This window comes from Mixophyes fleayi, chromosome 8 (assembly GCF_038048845.1).
Source record: "Mixophyes fleayi isolate aMixFle1 chromosome 8, aMixFle1.hap1, whole genome shotgun sequence".
NCBI lineage: Eukaryota > Metazoa > Chordata > Amphibia > Anura > Limnodynastidae > Mixophyes > Mixophyes fleayi.
In genome coordinates this window covers 142435551-142458390 of record NC_134409.1, presented here as the reverse complement: position 1 = coordinate 142458390, position 22840 = coordinate 142435551, and the positions used below count along the sequence as shown (strand labels likewise).

At 45.1% G+C, this 22840-nt stretch overlaps 1 long non-coding RNA gene across 4 annotated transcripts in view; it reads right to left on the bottom strand.

Moving 5' to 3' along the window:
• The window catches only part of LOC142099950 (uncharacterized), a 58836-nt gene that overhangs the window by 28879 nt on the left and 7117 nt on the right, over positions 1–22840 (bottom strand). The window lies entirely within an intron of this gene.

Genomic DNA, 22840 nt, shown 5'->3' with positions numbered 1-22840 from the left:
GAACAACGAAGAGTACACTACATAACTCCATTATTAAATTAAACCACTTGACTTGAAATAACCAATGCGGAATGTTTGTTTGCACTAAATAACAATGTAACTCCACTCAAAGTCTTAAATGCAGTTTTCATTGTAGTGTGAGAATATAAAATACAAAGGTTTACCCACCTTCCTGCTCTCTGTCAACCCCATATCGCACTCCACAGTCTTCTTCTTGCTCTCTGTCGCTCCCATATCACAATCCACAGTCCTTTTCTTGCTCTCTGTCGCTCCCATATCACAATCCACAGTCCTCTTCTTGCTCTGTCGCTCCCATATCGCACTCCACAGTCTTCTTCTTGCTCTCCGTCGCTCCCATATCACAATCCACAGTCTTCTTCTTGCTCTCTGTCGCTCCCATATCACAATCCACAGTCCTCTTCTTGCTCTGTCGCTCCCATATCGCACTCCACAGTCTTCTTCTTGCTCTCTGTCGCTCCCATATCACAATCCACAGTCCTCTTCTTGCTCTGTCGCTCCCATATCGCACTCCACAGTCTTCTTCTTGCTCTCTGTCGCTCCCATATCACAATCCACAGTCCTTTTCTTGCTCTCTGTCGCTCCCATATCACAATCCACAGTCCTCTTCTTGCTCTGTCGCTCCCATATCGCACTCCACAGTCTTCTTCTTGCTCTCCGTCGCTCCCATATCACAATCCACAGTCTTCTTCTTGCTCTCTGTCGCTCCCATATCACAATCCACAGTCCTCTTCTTGCTCTGTCGCTCCCATATCGCACTCCACAGTCTTCTTCTTGCTCTCTGTCGCTCCCATATCACAATCCACAGTCCTCTTCTTGCTCTGTCGCTCCCATATCGCACTCCACAGTCTTCTTCTTGCTCTCTGTCGCTCCCATATCACAATCCACAGTCTTCTTCTTGCTCTCTGTCGCTCCCATATCACAATCCACAGTCCTCTTCTTGCTCTGTCGCTCCCATATCGCACTCCACAGTCTTCTTCTTGCTCTCTGTCGCTCCCATATCACACTCCACAGTCCTCTTCTTGCTCTCTGTCGCTCCCATATCACAATCCACAGTCCTCTTCTTGCTCTGTCGCTCCCATATCACACTCCACAGTCCTCTTCCTGCTCTGTCGGTCCCATATCACAGTTGTTTTTTTCATGCTCTCTCTGTTGGCCCCATATTGCACTTCACAATCCTCTTCCTGCTCTGTCAATCCCATAACACACTCCAAAGCCCTCTTCCTGCTCTCTGTCAGTCCCAAATCACAATCCGCAGTCCTCTTCTGCTCTCTGTTGGCCCCATATCACATACCAGTCCGTTTCCCACACTCACTTTCGGTTCGATATCGCAATTCAGTCCTCTTCCTACTCTCTCTGTCGGTCCCATATCACACTCCACAGTCCTCTTTTTGCTCTCTGTCGGTCCCATATCACAGTCCTCTTCCTGCTCTCTGTCGGCCCCATATCACATTCCACAGTCTTCTTCCTGCTCTCTCCGTCTGTCCCATATCATACTCCACAGTCCTCTTCCTGCTCTGTCTGTCCCTTATCACAATCCACAGTCCTCTTCTTGCTCTGTCGCTCCCATATCACACTCCACAGTCCTCTTCCTGCTCTGCCAGTCCCAAACTGCAATCCATTCTTCTCTTTCTGCTTTCTCTGATGGCCACATATACACTACTCTCCTCTTCTTGCTCTCTCTGTCTGTCCCATATCGCATTACACTCTTCTCTTCCTGCTAAGTCCCTGAACTTCCAGCTCATTTTATGGGGGAACCACAGACACCCGCTCGGTTTGGGGCGATTTCACACATCGGGAACCCTGGCAGATGCTGTGAAAGGAGCTAAGTAAGCATTCATTATTTATTTTATTTCCACCAGAAAAAAACATTTTTAACTTTGTGTTGTTATCATTTAACTATTTAAATAGAAAGTGCAAATAAAGGGTATTTGTCACCATCTGTAAATATTTTTATAGTATAATGTGACAAGGTGCAGGCTTTGTTAATGCCCTGTATCTAAAGGGTTAAGTTATGCTGCATGCTGACCCTTATTTTAGGTTTCTTGCACTGTAAGGCCTAGTGTCCACTGTCTGCTTATTAGAAATGTGTCACTGGAAATTGCTTAAAAATGTTGCAACAAGGTAGATGTTATTTTTAAACAGTAAAATATGACTGGCCAAAGGTGAGTAAAAACATGCATTTTATATCCTCAAACCTTATATGAACCATGGAAATGAGGGTACCACGAGACTGCTTTATTACCTGTGGCCCCAGGGGCATAACATACCAAACATGCTTCACTGCACAATCTCACCTGTCCCTTCCCAGAAGAGCAGAGCGGGGGACTCAGGAGGGAGGGACAGGAATCACCGCACCCCAACTTTTGGTCACCCCATGCAATGGTGGTATTTCTGTCACTGTGAAGTACAACTAGAAAATAGCTGTTCTGATTAAATGCAAGTATAGGATGAGCCGTCCCGTTTCGAGAGTAGTGGAGGGCCATCTGTTGAGAGCGTATGGGCGAGACGATAGGGGTAAGACCTGACTTCACTGGGTGGTGGTGAATTCCTTTCCTGGGGAGGAAAAGACTGTGTGCCCTTTGATAAAGGAGGAATACCCCGTGACTTTGTCTAGTTTAGAGAATCCTACATATCCAATGTTAAAAAAAACAACAACAAACTTTTAAAATATTAACTGAATAAAAGAAAAACTAAAACAGACCTAAATAATATCAATGATAAAATGCCCCCCTCCTCTCCCTGCCACGCTGAAGACACAAAATTATCAAAGCTGGGAGCCCGATGGCGCCGCTTCACCGTCTGGCATATCATCATCATTTATTTATATAGTGCCACTGATTCCGCTGCGCTGCACAGAGAACTCATTCACATCAGTCCCTGCCCCATTGGAGCTTACAGTCTAAATTCTCTAATACACACACACACACACACACACACACACTGACAGAGAAGAGACTAGGGTCAATTTTGATAGCAACCAATTACCTACCAGTATGTTTTTGGAGCGTAGGAGGACACCAGAGCACCAGGAGGAAACCCACGCAAACACGGGGGAGAACATACAAACTCCACACAGATAAGGCCATGGTCGGGAATTGAACTCATGACCCCAGTGCTGTGAAGCAGAAGTGCTAACCACTTCGCCACTGTGCTGCCCATATCACAAGAGACCATCATGGAAAATCATTTGTGATAGACCACTGGTGTGAAGAAGTCACAGGGACTGGGTGGGTGGGTCTTTTTTCCCCATTTTATGATGGTTGTTTAAGAAAGATTTTTTAAAATTATTGTTTATTAAGTGCTGAGTAACACTTTATTTTACAATTGTCTTGCATTTTTGGTATAATGGACAGGGTTCCATATGCACTGTATTGGGGTGGTAACTGTACAGTGCAGTTGGTCAATATTGAAAACCAGGGATATTTTAATGGAGAAACATTTCCATTGAAAAATCTTTTAAACCTGGGACTGTCTCTGGAAATTAGGAACCGTAGGTGGCTATACTTGGTGTAGATGCATAAGCTGTCCTTTGTCTGGAACCTGGATCTCTAGCCATGTCAAATATTTCTTTCTGCAACCAACATAATGATACCGTAAGCAGATTACACCTGATATCAAGGTATACACTGCTCTCTTAAGGTGTTACTAGCCTCACCAACTGGACCTACATGGGGCATTGTCATCGCTACAGGTCACCTGAAGACCTAACACATTATTCTTTCCTCACATTAAGGGTCAATACAGAGAACTTTCATGGGAACTTTTTACCCCAAGGACTACACAGGACACGCGGTCACCCCCTAAGGTTAGAGGAAAGGAAATTTCACAACCAGCTAAGGAAGGGGATCTTTACAGTAAGGGCAGTCAAGATATGGAATTCATTGCCAGGGAAGGTTGTGATGGCAGATTCAATAGATATGTTTAAGAAAGGGTTAGGCAAATTTTTAGCAGAAAAGTGTATCCAGGGATACGACCGTTAATTAAAATGAAGGATAGTAGTGGATATAGGGTAAAAATAGGACTGCAATATTGGGTTTGGGGGGATTTTCCACAATTGAAACAGATGGGCGGTTGCTTACTCTGGATCAATTTCAAATATAAGTGCAGGATCGCAGGAGATCCAAAATAGGTTGAACTTGATGGACTGGTGTCTTTTTTCAACCTCATCAACTATGTTATTATGTTACTGTGCAGCATCAATTCCGCTCCTATCCCATGATGCCATACCTGTAACTTATTATTATTATTATCGATTATTTGTAAGGCGCCACAAGGTTTCCGCAGCACCGTACACGGCACAAACAGTAGACTATACAGGGTAAAACAGTACAGAACAATAAACACAAAGTACCAGTACTTCAGAAACTCCGGGCAGGCAGATACACTAGAGACAGAGCGGAAGAACAGGTATGGAGACAGGAGGGAAGATGGGCCCTGCTCATAAGAGCTTACATCCTAAGGGAGGGTAAACAAAGTCAGGCACAAAAGGGAGCCAGTGAAGCAAAGGGGAGAGAGAAGAGGGGTCAGGAGAGGACGAGCAGAAGAGATGAGAGGTTAAGTGGATGGTTGGTAGGACTTAAGGAAAAGGTGAGTTTTAAGTGCCCGTTTGAAGGAGCACAGATTGTTAGAGGGACGGATGGAGCGAGGGAGGTCATTCCAGTAAAGATTAGAGACCCTTAGTCCAAATGAAATAGTTTCTAAGTGTTTTATACAGATGGTCTACCACATACATTACATAATTTTAGTTGCAACAGGAAAATTCCTGGTGACTTGGCTGAATAGTATGGGGCCAGGTGAATGAGAAAGTGAATCTCTAGAGCATTATGAACCTATCAGATCCGAGCTCCTATGCCATGCAATGTACAGGTGACACACACTACTCTGGAGCCCATTTATCATGTAATATACAGGTACTGTCATACACTGCTACGGAGTCCATCTGTCATATAATATACAGGTACTGTCATACACTGCTACGGAGCCCCTCTATCATATAATATACAGGTACTATCATACACTGCTACGGAGCCCCTCTATCATATAATATACAGGTAATATCATACACTGCTACGGATTCCATCTGTCATATAATATACAGGTACTGTCATACACTGCTACGGAGCCCCTCTATCATATAATATACAGGTACTATCATACACTGCTACGGAGCCCCTCTATCACATAATATACAGGTACTATCATACACTGCTACGGATTCCATCTGTCATATAATATACAGGTACTATCATACACTACTCTGGAGCCCCTCTATCATATAATATACAGGTACTGTCATACACTGCTACGGAGTCCATCTGTCATATAATATAGAGGTACTGTCATACACTGCTCCTGAGCCCCTCTATCATATAATATACAGGTACTATCATACACTGCTACGGAGTCCATCTGTCATATAATATACAGGTACTGTCATACACTGCTACAGAGCCCCTCTATCACATAATATACAGGTACTATCATACACTGCTACGGAGCCCCTCTATCATATAATATACAGGTACTGTCATACACTGCTCCTGAGCCCCTCTATCATATAATATACAGGTACTATCATACACTGCTCCTGAGCCTCTCTATCATATAATATACAGGTACTGTCATACACTGCTACGGAGTCCATCTGTCATATAATATACAGGTACTGTCATACACTGCTCCTGAGCCCCTCTATCATATAATATACAGGTACTGTCATACACTGCTACGGAGTCCATCTGTCATATAATATAGAGGTACTGTCATACACTGCTCCTGAGCCCCTCTATCACATAATATACAGGTACTATCATACACTGCTACGGAGTCCATCTGTCATATAATATACAGGTACTATCATACACTGCTACGGAGCCCCTCTATCATATAATATACAGGTACTGTCATACACTGCTACGGAGTCCATCTGTCATATAATATACAGGTACTGTCATACACTGCTAAAGAGCCCCTCTATCATATAATATACAGGTACTGTCATACACTGCTACGGAGTCCATCTGTCATATAATATAGAGGTACTGTCATACACTGCTAAAGAGCCCCTCTATCATATAATATACAGGTACTGTCATACACTGCTACGGAGCCAGTCTATCATATAATATACAGGTACTGTCATACACTACTAAAGAGCCCCTCTATCATATAATATACAGGTACTGTCATACACTGCTACGGAGCCCCTCTATCATGTAATATACAGGTACTTTCATACACTTCTGCGGAGCCCATCTATCATGTACTATAGAAGTATTGTCATACACTGCTAAAGAGCCCCTCTAGCAGAGGGCGAAGTCAAGTGTGACACCAAGGCATCGTGCTTGGGAGACTGAGGAAATTGTGGTGTTACTGACAGTGAGGGAGATTTGAGGGGAAGTAGTGATTCCGTCAGGAGGGAAGATAATAAGCTCTGTTTTGGATATGTTGAGCGTTAGGTAGCGTTGGGACATCCATGTGGAGATAGCAGAAAGACAGTTGGTTACACAAGATAATATAGAAGGAGAGAGGTCACGGAAGAGATATAGATTTGGGTGTCATCAGCGTAGAGGTGGTATTGGAGGCTGAATGAGCGAATTAGTGCCCCATGAGAAAAGTATGTACAATGTAAAGTGTTACCAACTGCTTCAGAGCTCCTCTGTTATGTAATGCGCTGGTACACACAGCTCCGGAGACCCTCTATCATATAATATAGAGGTACTGTCATACACTGCTCCGGAGACCCTCTATCATATAATATAGAGGTACTGTCATACACAGCTCCGGAGACCCTCTATCATATAATATAGAGGTACTGTCATACACAGCTCCGGAGACCCTCTATCATATAATATAGAGGTACTGTCATACACTGCTCCGGAGACCCTCTATAATATAATATAGAGGTACTGTCATACACTGCTCCGGAGACCCTCTATCATATAATATACAGGTACTGTCATACACTGCTCCGGAGACCCTCTATCATATAATATAGAGGTACTGTCATACACTGCTCCGGAGATCCTCTATCATATATTATAGAGGTACTGTCATACACTGCTCCGGAGACCCTCTATCATATAATATAGAGGTACTGTCATACACTGCTCCGGAGACCCTCTATCATATAATATACAGTTGGAGCACCCTGCTCTAAAGGTTCTCAATCATATAGCAAGCAGCTACTGTAATACACTGCTCTAGAGCTCTTCAATCACGTTATAAACGGGTGTCATACACTGTTCAGGAGCTTCTCTGCCATAGCTATAGACCCTTGGGTGTTTCTGCTTTGTCATCACTTACCAGGGGTGGGTAGACATATGAACAAACTGGCTTCACACATTTTACGCAGACAAGTGCCTCTTAGCTTAGGCTTGTAAACAATCTATTATCACTACTCAACACAATATGGTTTATTGTCCAAATGAAAATATGTGTGTATTATACAACAAAATTGTCAAATTTACCCAGGTGTGAGCACCACAGATACTACATAGCAGGTCCTTATCCTTCTGAATAACCCTTTTGTGCACTTAATTGTCAGGTTTTAAATTTAGTTTCACCCTTTTCTATTTGGAATTAAGCTTGCTATAGCTTTGATCCATTTGCATCCCTACCCCTCACGTCACAACTCCATCCTCCCCTCCCTGATACAATACAGAAAATAGAAATGCAATTTAGTATTAAGTACACTTAAAGTAGCAATCTCATTTTTTACTTCTCTTTAAATTGAAAATTAAGTACCTTTTAAGCATGCATCTTATATACATTGTTCTTAGCTGTCCTCATTCAGATAATTATCTCCTTTCAATTCCTCTCTGGAGGGCAGACAAGTATGGCTACCAAACCTCTCAGCATATCATGAGATGACAGAGGAGGTAGAAGAGGACAATGCCACAGTGCACACAGAAAGCACAAAACACATTTTCTAGCTGCCAGACACAGTCGGTTAAACACTCAGGATCATAGCTCGTCTGGTGATGGCAGAGGGGGTAGGGAGAGGGTGACGCTATAGTGCACATATCAGGCACAAAACACAGATCCAGGTTCAAAGTACGTCATATGAAGGAGGAAAGGTGGGACATCAGAACTCAGAGGGGCATAGATCTAGCAACCCATGCAGAAGAAAACATGCGTCTAAATGAGGTAATGCCGCAGAATAGATGGTCTTGAGACAACTCCTGGAGGACCACAGAACTCGGAACCTGCAAAGTTGTATGACGGGCCACAGTAGTGTCCACTCTGAGTATCTGCTCCCATCGTGCTGCTTCCTGTTCCTGCAGAGGACAAAGATTAGCAAACATACGAGGAATGGAAAACTCCCTATCCGGCTGTTTCCAAGCAGACTCTGCTATGTCAGTGAGCTCCGCAGAGGGAGGAAAACACACTGCATTGGGTTTCCTTCGCTTAAATGGCCCTTGCTCTGAAGAACCCTGGCAATCTGTGTCCACAAGGTCCAGGGTCTGACGGACTGCCCTAACCAGGTCCTGATGCCCTGATTTTTAACAGTCATTAGATTTTTGCAAGTTTACTAATAATAAAAAAACTAAGAAATCACATGTACATAAGTATGCACAGCCTTTACCATAAAGCTCAAAATTGAGCTCAGGTGCATCCTGTTTCCACTGATCATCCTTGAGATGTTCCTATAGCTTAATTGGAGTCCACCTTTGGTAAATTCAGTTGATTGGACATGATTTGCAAAGGCACACACCTGTCTATATAAGGTCCTACACTGGACAGTGCACGTCAGAGCACAAACCAAGCATGAAGTCAAAGGAATTGTCTGTAGACCTCAGAGACATGATTATCTCGAGGCACAAATCTGGGGGAGGGTACTGAAAAATATCTGCTTCTTTGAAGGTCCCAAAGAGCACAGTGGCCTCCATCATCCATAAATGGAAGAAGTTCGGAAGCACCAGGACTCTTCCTAGAGCTGACCGGCCATCTAAACTGATCGATCAGTGGGGAAGGGCCCTAGTCAGGGAGGTGACCAAGAACCCGATAGTCACTCTGTTAGAGCTACAGCAGTCCTCTTTGAAGAGAGGAGAACCTTCCAGAAGGACAACCATCTCTGCAGCAATCCACCAATCAGGCATGTATGGTAGAGTGGCAATATGGAAGCCACTTCTAAGTAAAAAGCACATGGGAGGCCGACTGAAGGACTCTCAGACCATGAGAAACAAAATTATCTGGTCTGATGAGACAAAGATTGAACTCTTTGGCGTGAATGCCAGGCGTCATGTTTGGCGGAAACCAGGCACTGCTCATCACCAGACCAATACCATCCCTACATTGAAGCATGGTGGTGGCAGCATCATGCTGTGGGGATGTTTTTCTGCGGCAGGAACTGGCAGACTAGTCAGGATACAGGGAAAGATGAATGCAGCAATGTACAGAGACATCCTGGATAAAAACCTGCTCCAGAGCGCTCTTGATCTCAGACTGGGGTGACGGTTCATCTTTCAGCAGGACAACGACCCTAAGCACACAGCCAAGATATCAATGGAGTGGCTTCCTGACAACTCTGTGAATCTCCTTGAGTGGCCCAGCCAGAGCCCAGACTTGAATCTGATTGAACATCTCTGGAGAGATCTGAAAATGGCTGTGCACCAACGCTTCCCATCCAACCTGATGGAGCTTGAGAGGTGCTGCACAGAGGAATGGGCGAAACTGCCCAAAGACAGGTGTGTCAAGCTTGTGACATCATATTCAAAAAGAATTGAGGCTGTAATTGCTGCCATAGGTGAATCAACAAAGTATTGAGCAAAGGTTGTGAATACTTATGTACATGTGATTTCTTAGTTTTTTATTTTTAATAAATTTGCAAAAATCTAAAAAAAACTTTTTTTCACATTGTCATTATGGGGTATTGTGTGTAGAATTTTGAGGGAAAAAAAGGAATTTATTCCATCTTGGAATAAGGCTGTAACATAATAAAATGTGGAAAATCTGAAGCGCTGTGAATACTCTCCGGATGCACTGTGTATATTATTATTATTAATTTTTATTTATAGGGCGCCACAAGGTGTCCGTGGCGCCGTACAGGGACAAAAACGAATTACAATACAAGGTGAGACAGCACAGTACAGTAAACATAAAGCACAGTAACTCAGTAAGCTCAATGCACAGCTAGTGAGGGCGGGGGGAGTATCCGCAAATGACGGGGCCCAAAAGGAGGGCGCGGAAGACAGGGAGACCCCCAGAGGGGGAGGAGGGCCCTCGAGGAGGAGGGCAAAGTAGCTGGAGAGCAGAGTTAGAAGTGGTGGAAACAGGAGGAGAGATGGCCCTGCTCAGAGGAGCGTACAATCTAAGGGGAGGGGTGGACAGACGGAGAATCACAGGGGAGAGAGGGATAGTAGAGGGACGGAGGCAGGGAAGGGGAAAGAATGGGGAGAGGTAGAGGATAAGGTAGGTAGCTAAGTGGGAGACTGGAAGGCTTTAAGAAAAAGGTGGGTTTTTAAGGCCCGTTTGAAACTGGACAGGTTAGGGGAAGTTCTGATGGAGGGAGGGAGCTTGTTCCAGTGGAGGGGGGCAGCGCGGGCAAATTCTTGGATACGCGCATGGGAGGAGGTGATGAGGGGGGAAGATAGGCGACGGTCATTGGCAGATCGAAGAGGACGGGATGGAGCATGAGTAGAGAGGAGGGAGGAGATGTAGGGTGCAGTGGAGTTGGCGAGTAAGAGTGAGGAGCTTGAATAGAGTTCTGTAGGGGAAGGGGAGCCAGTGAAGGGATTGGTAGAGGGGGGAGACAGAAGAGGAGCGGCGAGAAAGGAAGATAAGCCTAGCGGCTGCGTTAAGTACAGATCGAAGGGGAGAGAGATGAGAGTGGGGGAGGCCAGTGAGGAGGAGGTTGCAGTAGTCCAAGCGGGAGATGATCAGAGAGTGAATAAGGCATTTGGTGGCATCTTGGGAGAGGAAGGGCCGGATGCGAGCGATGTTACGCAGCTGGAAGCGGCAGGATTTAGCAAGAGAGAGAATGTGGGGGCCAAAGGAAAGAGAGGAGTCGAGGGTGACACAGAGGCAGCAAAGTTGGGGGACAGAGGAGATAAAGGAGTTGTCGACAGTGATGGAGAGGTCGACAGGGGATGAGGTATGGGGGGGAGGAAAAACTATCAGCTCGGTTTTGGCAAGGTTGAGTTTGAGGAATCGAGAGGACATCCAGGAGGAGATGGCAGAGAGGCAGGCGGACACCCTAGAGAGGAGGGAGGGAGAGAGATCAGGAGAGGAGAGTTATAGTTGAGTGTCGTCAGCGTAAAGGTGGTAGTTGAAGCCGAAGGAGCTGATGAGTTCACCCAGGGAGGAGGTGTATAGAGAGAAGAGTAAGGGGCCCAGAACAGAGCCCTGGGGGACCCCGACTGGAAGGGTGGACGGGGGGGAGAGAGACTCAGTGGTGGTGACAGAGAAGGATCGGTCAGCGAGGTAAGAGGTGAACCAGGACAGGACAGGGCCAGAGAGGCCGAGAGACTGGAGGGTGTGGAGGAGGAGGGGGTGGTCAACGGTGTCGAAGGCTGCAGAGAGATCAAGGAGGATGAGAAGGGAGAAGTGGCCCCTGGCTTTAGCAGAGAGGAGGTCATTGGTGACTTTAGCCAGGGCAGTTTCAGTGGAGCGAAGGGGGCGGAAACCAGACTGGAGAGGATCAAGGAGGGAGTGTTCAGAAAGGTAGGAGGTGAGACGACTGCAGACGAGCCTCTCGAGAATTTTGGAGGCAAAGGGGAGAAGAGATATGGGGCGATAGTTTGAAAGAGAAGTGGGGTCGAGATTAGGCTTCTTAAGAATGGGGGATACGAGAGCATGTTTGAAGGAGGATGGGAAGATGCCGGAGAAGAGGGAGAGATTAAAGAGGTGAGCGAGGTGGGAGCAGGTGGTGGGGGAAAGGGAGCGAAGGTGGGAGGGGATGGGATCCAGGGGACAGGTAGTAGGGGGGGAGGAAGAAATGAGAGAGTGGACTTCCTCGCCCGTGGTGGGACGGAAGGAGTGGAGGGGAAGGTGTTTAGGGGGGAGGATGGAAGAGTGGGAGGGGTAGAAGAGAGAGTGGAGGAGGAGATTTCAAGTCGGATGGCCTCAATTTTAGAGGAGAAAAAGGAGGCGAAGTCGGAGGCAGTCAGGGAGGAGGGGGTGGGGGGAGGGGAGGGGGCCAGGAGAGTGCTGAAGGTTGCGAAGAGGTGGCGGGGGTTAGAGGACTGGGAAGAGATGAGGGATTTAAAGAAAGATTGTTTGGCGAGAGAGAGGGCAGAGCTGTAGGATGAAAGGATGAATTTAAAGTGGAGGAAGTCAGCCAGGGAGCGGGATTTTCTCCAGTGACGTTCGGCGGTACGGGAGCATTTTTGGAGGAAGCGGGTAAATTTGGAGTGCCAAGGTTGGGGTTTGGAGCAGCGGGGGTGGACGGAGTGGGCAGGGGCGACTGCATCCAGAGCGGAGGTGAGGGTTTAATTGTAGAGGGAGACCGCCTGGTTGGGGCAGGCCTGGGAGGAAAGGGGAGAAAGGAGGGTATCGAGAGAGGAGGACAGAGAGACAGGGTCGAGAGCGTCGAGGTTGCGTATGGACAGAGTAGGTTTGGGCAGGGGGAGGGGAGCAGGAGAAGAGGAGAGGGAGAAGGAGAGGAAATGGTGGTCAGATAGAGGAAAGGGAGAGATGGAGAAGTCAGAGAGATTACAAAAGGTAGGAGAAGACAAGATCAAGAGAGTGACCAAGGCAGTGGGTAGAGGAGGAGGTCCATTGGGTGAGACCAAGGGAGGAAGAGAGGGTGAGCAGTTTGCTGGAAGCAGGGTCGGTGGGGTTGTCGATGGGGAAATTAAAGTCACCGAGAATGATTGAGGGGAGGTCGGAGGAGAGGCGGTGAGGAAGCCAGGCAGCAAAGTTGTCAAGGAAGAGGGAGGTGGGGCCAGGGGGGCGGTAGATGACAGTGACGCGGAGGTGGATGGGGTAGAAGAGGCGGATGGAGTGGGCTTCGAAGGAGGAGAAGGAGAGGGAGGGTTCAGGGGGAATGACACGAAAAGTACAGGTGGAGGAAAGGAGGAGGCCCACTGCACCGCCTGGGCGGGCACCAGGCCTGGTGGAGTGGGTGAAGGAGAGGCCACCATAGGAGAGGGCAGCGGGGGAGGCATTGTCAGAGTCGGAGAGCCAGGTTTCAGTAATGGCAAAGAGGTTAAAGGAGCTGGATAGAAAGAGGTCGTGGACAGCAGTCAGCTTGTTGCGGACAGATCTGGCATTCCAGAGGGCACAGGAGAAAGGGGGAGAGGAGAGGGGGGAGATGGGGATAAGGTTAGCAAGATGAGCAGCGCACGGGGGAGGGCGGGGAGGAACGAGAGAGGTGTGGCGGGGGGAGAGTATGGGTATGGAGTGAGAGCGGGGGGGCATAGTAGGAAGAGAGAGTAACAGAACAGTGAGAAAATGGGGACAGTGAAAACAGGTAAGAACAATGGCAGGAAGACAATGACAAGGTGGAAGATAATAACGAGATTAGGGCGTGGAAGGCATGGAGCAATAGTGCAATGAGATAATAAGGACAATGAAGACAGGTAATAAAATTAACAGGTAAAAAGTAATTACTGTTAATATGGAGTCAGGAAAACAAAATAATGGCATATAAAATAATAGGATAGTAATAGGTAAAAAGTAGTTACAGGTAAATATAAAATCAGGAAGACAAAATAGTGGCAGATAAAATAATAGCTGGTAAAAATAATCACAGATAAGGATAGTTACAGGTAAAATAGACCAGGTACCAGTCGACTCTACGGTGCAGGCAAAGGTGTAGATCCAAGGGGATGAAGCAGGGTCACGGTGAGAAGGACGGTTCAGTGGAGAAAATTAGTAAGAAGAACCTAGAGTTGCTTGGGAGCAGGACGAAGATGAGATCCAAGCTGAGGGGGAGAGGCAGAGGCACAGTTCCAGGGAGCTGAGGGGGTGAGGCAGAGTCACAGTTCCAGGGGGCTGATGCAGAGTCCAGGGAGTTTCAGTTCCAGGGAGCTGAGGGGGTGAGGCAGAGTCACAGTTCCAGGGGGCTGAGGCAGAGTCCAGGGAGTTTCAGTTCCAGGGAGCTGAGGGGGTGAGGCAGAGTCACAGTTCCAGGGGGCTGAGGCAGAGTCCAGGGAGTTTCAGATCCAGGGAGAAGGTTGTGGAGAGTTAGGGGGCTTCAAGTGAGGAGCAGGGCATCAGATGAGATGAGGGGGAGCAGGAGCATGGAGGAGGCATCAGTGGGAGACAAGAGAGGAGCCACGGCAGGAGATTGGTGGACTTCAGCAGAGGAGTGCAGGCAGGATCGACGTAGGTCAGCAGCACCGCGGTGACACGGGCGTGGGTGATTCCAGACTTCAGACTTGTATTTTACAATGTGTTGCTGTTTTAGAAATTGTCTACAGTGCACATATTGAAAGCAGTTTCCTGCTGTCCAGACTTTATGACCCATGGATATATATATATATATATATATATATATATATATACACCTATATATATATATATATATATATATATATATATATATATATATATTACTTGTACCAGAGTGATGGAAAGAGAAGAGTATGGAGAAGGAAAGGAACTGCTCATGATCCAAAACATACCACCTCATCAGTGAAGCATGGTGGTGGTAGTGTCATGGCGTGGGCATGTATGGTGCCAATGGAACTGGTTCCCTTGTATTTATTGATGATGTGACTGCTGACAAAAGCAGCAGGATGAATTCTGAAGTGTTTCGGGCAATATTATCTGCTCATATTGATTCAAATGCTTCAGAACTCATTGGACGGCGCTTCACAGTGCAGATGGACAATGACCCGAAGCATACTGCCAAAGCAACCAAAGAGTTTTTAAGGCTAACAAGTGGAATGTTATGCAATGGCCAAGTCAATCACTATATATATATATATATATATATATATATATATATATATTACACATGCACACACCTCTGGTAATGTCTCGTTTATACTAGATATATATATATATATACTGTTATATGCCTAACCAAATAAAACTTTTTCGTATATTGCACCTCTTTCATTCAGCTAGTGCAATATCACATGATGAACTATTCTATGGGGCCTTCCTATACAAATGTATCCTGGCTACCTGTATTCCCTTGCCTCTTGTGAAGAGATGAGCGTGCTGGATACTATTTTTGGGTACAACCAGTAATTATTTCTTTTTTTTATATGGCGCCACTAGATTTCCGCAGCGCTGTACACAATACAGTATACCATACAGGGAAAACAATACAGAACAATAAATGAGTGATACCATGACTTCAGAGGCTTCGGGCATAGCAATTATAGTGAAGTTGGAGCAGAAGAGTAGGTAGAGAGACAGGAGAGAATAGGTCCCTGGTCATAAGAAATGCAAAGATATTTAAGAAAATTGCACTAAATGATATATCCTAGCAATAAAAATATATATAGTTCCTTCAATATCTCACTGATCTGTAGTGCGATATTTTCCAGAAAGAAGTTCTTTCTCTTATAAACATGTGAATCCTCCTTACGTGGATCAGAAAATCATATGTGGACAAAAAAAGAGAAACAACGGATCATAGTGCAGTATTTCTTATAAAAAATCCTTAGAAATACAGTCAGGTCCATAAATATTGGGACATCGACACAATTCTCATATTTTGGGCTCTATACACCACCACAATGGATCTGAAATGAAACAAACAAGATGTGCTTTAACTGCAGACTTTCAGCTTTAATTTGAGGGTGTTTACATCCAAATCAGGTGAACGGTGTAGGAATTACAACGGTTCCTATATGTGCCTCACACTTTTTAAGGGACCAAAAGTAATGGGACAAACTAAACAATCCTACATCAAACTTTCACTTTTTAATACTTTGTTGCAAATTCTTTGCAGTCAATTACAGCCTGAAGTCTGGAAGGCATAGACATCACCAGACGCTGGGTGTCATCCCTGGTGATGCTCTGCCAGGCCTCTACTGCAAATGTCTTCAGTTCCTGCTTATTCTTGGGGCATTTTCCCTTCAGTTTTGTCTTCATCAAGTGAAATGCAGCTCAATCGGATTCAGGTCAGGTGACTGACTTGGCTATTGCCTAACATTCCACTTGTTAGCCTTAAAAACTCTTTGGTTGCTTTTGCAGTATGCTTCGGGTCATTGTCCATCTGCACTGTGAAGCGGCGTCCAATGAGTTCTGAAGCATTTGACTGAATATGAGCAGATAATATTGCCCGAAACACTTCAGAAATCATCCTGCTGCTTTTGTCAGCAGTCACATCATCAATAAATACAAGGGAGCCAGTACCATTGGCAGCCATACATGCCCACGCCATGACACTACCACCACCATGCTTCACTGATGAGGTGGTATGTTTTGGATCATGAGCAGTTCCTTTCCTTCTCCATACTCTTCTCTTCCCATCACTCTGGTACAAGTTGGTCTTTGTCTCATCTGTCCATAGGATGTTGCTCCAGAACTGTAATGACTTTTTTAGATGTTGTTTGCCAAACTCTAATCTGGCCTTCCTGTTTTATGTAGCTCACAAATACGAAATTTATACTGTATTTTAATTTTTGTATTGTATTGTATTGTAATTTATATTTATAATGGGGCAGGGACTGATGTGAGTGAGTTCTCTGTACAGAGCTGCGGATTTAGTGGCGCTATATAAATAAATGGTGATGATGATGAAGGCTGGTAGGCTTTGAGGAAGAGGTGAGTTTTGAGTGCCCATTTGTAGAAGCATAAATTAGAGGACAATTGGATGGAGCGTGGGAGGTCATTCCAATGCAGGGAGGAAACTTGGGAGAAGTCTTGGATTCTGGAATGGGATGAGGTGATCAGAGTGGAGGAGAGGCGATGGTCATTGGTTGATCGCAGGGACTGGCTGGGAGTGTGAATGGAGAGGAGATTGGAGATATAAAGGGCAGTAGAGCCTTGTAGGTGAGGGTAAGAAGTTTAAAAATGATTCTGTAGGGGAGCCAATGTAAGGCAAGGCAGAGAGGGCAGGCAGCAGAGGAACGTCGAGAAAGGAAGATAAGTTTCGCAGCCGCATTGAGTATAGAATGAAGTGGGGTGAGGTGGGTGCGGAGGAGGCCAGTGAGAAGAAGGTTGCAGTAACATAGTCGAGAAATGATGAGTGCATGGTTTTGGTTACATCCTGAGATAGAAAAGGCCAGATGCGGGCAATGTTGCTTAGTTGGAAACGACAGGATTGTGCAAGGGATTGAGTGTGGGGGGGGGGGGGGGAAGAAAAGAAGGAGTCAAGAGTGACGCCCAGGCAGCGGAGTTGGGGGACAGAAAAGATGGTGGAGTTGATAACAGTGATGGAGAGATCCACGTGGAATGAGGATCTAGACAGAGGGAAAACAATGAGTTTGGTGTTTGCAATGTTAACTTTGAGAAAGCGTGGAGATAGCGGAGAGGCAGTCAGATACACGAGAGAGGAGGCGGGGGGATGGGGATCAGGAGATGTAATGTAAAGGTGAATATCATTGGCATATAGGTGATACTGAAGACCGAATAAAGTGATCAGAGCATCTAGGGAGGTAATATAAAACAAAAAGAGTAGAGGGTCAAGAACAGAGCCCTGAGGGACTCTTACAGGGAGGGTGGAGGATGAACCAGACGTGGAAAATTGGTTAATGGTTTGTCCCCATTATTCACATGATCCTATTTTTGAACAGTTTCTCCTAAGACATGTAAATTGAACAAATGGTGTATTATTTAACCACTGGGGATGATGATTACTGATTGCAAGTATGTAACTATTGCAGTCAACTGGTTTAAAGTGTGTTATTGTTTCTATGACATTATCCTTTACTTTAATTTCCAGATGTAAAAAAGGTCATGTTCCTTACTGCTACAAGTGGTGAATGCTAGGTTTCTAGTGTTATCATTGAGATAACTTATGAACTTATCCAGACTGTCCTTTGTTTCTTATTATATGAATATGACATCATCAATGAACGTCTGCCACAGGACTAAATTTGCGCCAAATTCCACATGTGGTGGTCCTCCCACCAACTCATGAATAAATTTGCATAACTTGGCACAAATTTAGCCCTGATAGCAGTCCCTTGTTTCTGTATATAATACATGTCGTTGAAAGAAATAATTGTGTGTTAATATGAATTCAATCCTTTGTACAATGAACTCTACTTGCTCCTGTTTAAAGAGTTTTGTTTTTTCTAAATAGTATCTTACACTTTCACTCCCAAGTGTGTGATCTATGCATGTGTATAATGATTCCACATCACTTGTGGCTAAGATGTAATCTTGTTCCCACAGTATGTCTTCCAATATTTTAAGTATATGGGTGGTTTTTCATAAATTACTTTTGTTCCGTTACTGGCTCTTCAAGGTATTGTTTTATGAACTGTGACAAATTCGAAGTCAGTGAATCTATTCCTGACACAATGGGCCTTCCGCGTGGCTTCTGTTGGCTCTTGTGTATTTTTGGAAGATGGTAGAATACAGGGATTCTGGGATATTATGTATTTAGATAATCAAACTCCTTTTTGTTTAGGATGCCAGTGGCTAATCCTATTTTTAGTAATCCATTTAATTCTCTTTTATATTCCAATGTTGGGTCTTTTGGGAAGATATCATATGTGGAATAGTCTTTCAGCAGTGTGTATTTAATGATCAAGGTTATGCGCTCACTGACTGATTTTAGTGACCTCTATCGGTATAGTGTATTAATGATTAGCCCTTCGATAATAGAATATTATTTATTTGTTAAAAAGTATATCAGAAAAAACTATCACAATAGGCATAATTATAATAAAGAGGTTGCAATAAATATTAAAATAATAATAATAATGTAAGAGTATTGTCATATGGCTATCACATTAATAACTCATACAATCAACCATAAAATTGCCATAAAATCCATGTGCATAACATATAACACCACATACAAAAATGAACATCAAATTGAGATGCAATGATACCAATATAAGGATTGATGAATATATTGATGGTAATAGTTTACTAGCCAAGTCTCCAACCAACGTTAATAATATTGTAAACAACAATCAGTAACAATGCCAGTGTATAGAGGAAATTATATTATTGGTCAAATGTGTATAATCCACTGGAGACTAACGCCATGGTTCCTATGGTGCTTGATCGAAATAAATCACTAGCCTTATTATTATTATCCTTTATTTGTTAGGCGCCACAAGATTTCCGCAGCGCCGCACACATACAAACAGTACACTATAAAGGGTGAGACAGTACAAAACAATAAACAAAAATACCAGGCCTTCAGAAACTCCAGGCAGGTAAAGCAATAAACACGGCCCTGCTCATGTCAGCTTACATCTTAAGGGAGGGAAAACAGAACAGGCACAAGGAGAGCCAGAAGAGAGAAGGGATAGAGTGAGTGGAGGAGATGAAGGGGTTATGCGGAAGGTTGGTAGGCTTTAAGGAAGAGGTGGTTTTTCAGTGCACGTTTGAAGGAGCACAGAGTAGGAGAGAGGCGGATGGAACGAGGGAGGTCATTCCAGTGAAGGGGGGCTGCCCGGGAAATGTCTTGGATTCTGGAGTGGGAAGAGGTGATAAGAGTGGAGGAGAGGCGGCGATCATTGGCTGAGCGCAGGGAGCGGGCAGGAGTGTGATTGGAGAGGAGGTCAGAGATATAAGGGGCAGTAGAGTGGGAGAGAGCCTTGTAAGTGGTGGTGAGGAGTTTGAAAAGGTTTCTGTAGGGGAAGGGGAGCCAGTGTAGGGCGAGGCAGAGAGGGGAGGCAGATGAGGAGCGGCGTGAGAGGAAGATAAGTCTTGCGGCCTCGTTGAGTACAGAGCGGAGGGGCGAGAGATAGGAGTGGGGGAGGCCGGTGAGGAGGTTGCAGTAATCCGGGCGGGAGATGATGAGTGCGTGTATGATGGTCTTGGTGGCATCCTGAGAGAGAAAGGGACGGATGCAGGCGATGTTGCGTAGTTGGAAGCAACAGGCTTGGGCAAGAGAATGACTGTGGGGGGCAAAAGAGAGAGAGGAGTTGAGGGTGACCCCCAGGCAGCGGAGTTGGGTGACAGAGGAGATGGTGGTGTTGTTGACGACAATAGAGAGGTCATGGTGGAAGGGAGTCTGGATGGAGGAAAGACAATCAGTTCCGTTTTAGAGCTATTGATTTTGAAAAAACGCGTGGACATCCAGGAGGTGATGGCGGTGAGGCAGTCAGACGCAAGAGAGAACGGCGGAAGAAAGGTCAGGAGAAGAGATGTAGAGTTGAATGTCGTCAGCATACAGGTGATACTGAAGACCGAAGGAGGAGATGAGAGCACCAAGGGAGGAAGTATAGAGCGAAAAGAGTAGAGGGCCAAGAACAGAGCCCTGCAGGACACCAACAGGGAGAGGGTAGGGGGGGAGGAAGAGCCGGAGGTGGATACAGAGAAGGAGCGGTTAGCGAGGTAAGAGGTGAACCAGATATGGACAGATCCGGAGAGGCCGAGAGAGAGAAGAGTTTGCAGCAGGAGGGTGTGGTCCACAGTGTCAAAGGCTGCGGAGAGGTCGAGGAGGATAAGTAGGGAGAAGTCACCCTTTGATTTGGCCGATAGGTCATCAGTAACCTTGGTCAGGGCAGTTTTGGTGGAGTGGAGAGGACGGTAGCCGGATTGGAGGGGGTCAAGGAGGGAAAAGTCAGAGAGGTGACTGGCGAGGCGGCAGCAAACAATCCGCTCAAGTAATTTGGAAGCATAGGGGAGAAGTGAGATAGGGCGATAATTAGCGAGAGAGGTGGGGGTCGAGATTGTTTTTTTTTTAGGATAGGAGAGATAAGAGCGTGTTTAAAGGAGGAGGGGACTACACTGGAGGAGAGAGATAAGTTGAAGAGGTGTGCGAGGTAAGAGTAGACAGTGGGAGAAAGAAAGCGAAGGAGTTGGGAGGGGATGTGATCAAGAGGACAGGTAGAGGGAGGAGAGGAAAGGATAAGGGAGCGAACGTCTTCCCCTGTTGTGGGACGAAAGGAGCTCCAGAGTTGGTTGTTGGAGGGAGGTGAGGTGATGAGGGTGGCGGGAGAGGGGGAGGAGGGGGTGTTCAGTCTAATGGCCTTAAACAGCAGATTACAAAGTGACACTGAAGGATTTTCGAGGTGGTGTTAATGTCTGAGCCGATCTCAGACTCACAAATGTAGGTCAGCCGGTCAATTTCAAATTCAAGCAGGAATATGACATATGTCAACAGATGGTAATGAAAAATACTTGCTATTATAGCCGGGTACCCAGCAGTTGTGCCGATGATCTCGAGTGAAATTAGTGGCAAAGAAGATCTTGGCCTTGTGAGAGTGAAAGTCCACATGCGTTCCACTGCGGAACGCAAATGTCACTTCCTGTATAAGTTTAATGCAAGGGCCGTGTACCCGCGGATTTCGTCTGGAAAGGACTCTCCAAAGGCTGTAGTATGTATGCCTCATCCAAATAGTCTTCCCTGTTTTGGATAACTATACCCCCCCCACCCCCCCCCATCTGATTCTTTTGTAGATCTTTTAATGCTCTGCGCTCCTGTTTAGTAAGATTGATCTTATTTTTCGTGACATGATTGCGTTTAAGGCTTCTTGGCTCTACTCGGCCTACTGCAACATCTAGTAAACCACCAACACAGGTGACTTTCCTTCCCTCCAGCAAATCCTTCTTGCAATCACTAATTTGAAAAAAAAAGTGACGGACAGAATTGAAAGGGTACAATCGGACCTGTCTTATCTATGAGGATTTACAGAAGATGAGAAAGAGGGTTTATGAGACTGAACATCTCATCTCCTCGCTGGAAGATACTACAAACCACATGGAAGGAGAAATTTCAGAGTTCGCAACTCAAATTAATACACACAAACTAACATGATGTCCGACTTGGAGGGCAGGCTTAGGGGAAAACTTTGAGATTTGTGGGTCTGCATCTGTTGGTGAGGTCAGACATACCATAGCCTTGTATGCGGACGATGAACTGCTGTTTTTGTCAGGTGCGAACAGTTTATCAGATTATTTTCTTCATACTGTGAATGATTTTTATATAATTGACTGGAATAAAGAGTATATGGGGCAGAAGGTGGCTCAGTGGTTAGCACTTCTGCCTCACAGCGCTGGGGTCATGAGTTCAATTCCCGGCCATGGCCTTATCTGTGTGGAGTTTGTATGTTCTCCCCGTGTTTGCGTGGGTTTCCTCCGGGTGCTCTGGTTTCCTCCCACACTCCAAAAACATACTAATAGGTTACTTGGCTGCTGTCAAATTGACCCCAGTCTGTCGGTGTGTCTGTGTGCATGTTATGTCTATGTTATGTGTGTGTTATGTCTATGTTATGTGTGTGTTATGTTATGTGTGTTATGTCTATGTTATGTGTGTGTTATATCTATGTTATGTGTATGTTAGTGTATGTGTGTGTGTGTTATATCTATGTCTATGTTATGTGTGTGTTATATCTATGTTATGTGTGTGTATGTTATATCTATGTTATGTGTATGTTATATCTATGTTATGTGTATGTTATATCTATGTTATGTGTATGTTATATCTATGTTATGTGTATGTTATATCTATGTTATGTGTGTGTTATGTGTGTGTTATGTCTATGTTATGTGTGTGTTATATCTATGTTATGTGTGTGTTATGTCTATGTTATGTGTGTGTTATGTGTATGTTATATCTATGTTATGTGTGTGTTATGTCTATGTTATGTGTATGTTATATCTATGTTATATCTATGTTATGTGTATGTTATATCTATGTTATGTGTGTGTTATGTGTGTGTTATGTCTATGTTATGTGTGTGTTATATCTATGTTATGTGTGTGTTATGTCTATGTTATGTGTGTGTTATGTGTATGTTATATCTATGTTATGTGTGTGTTATATCTATGTTATGTGTAT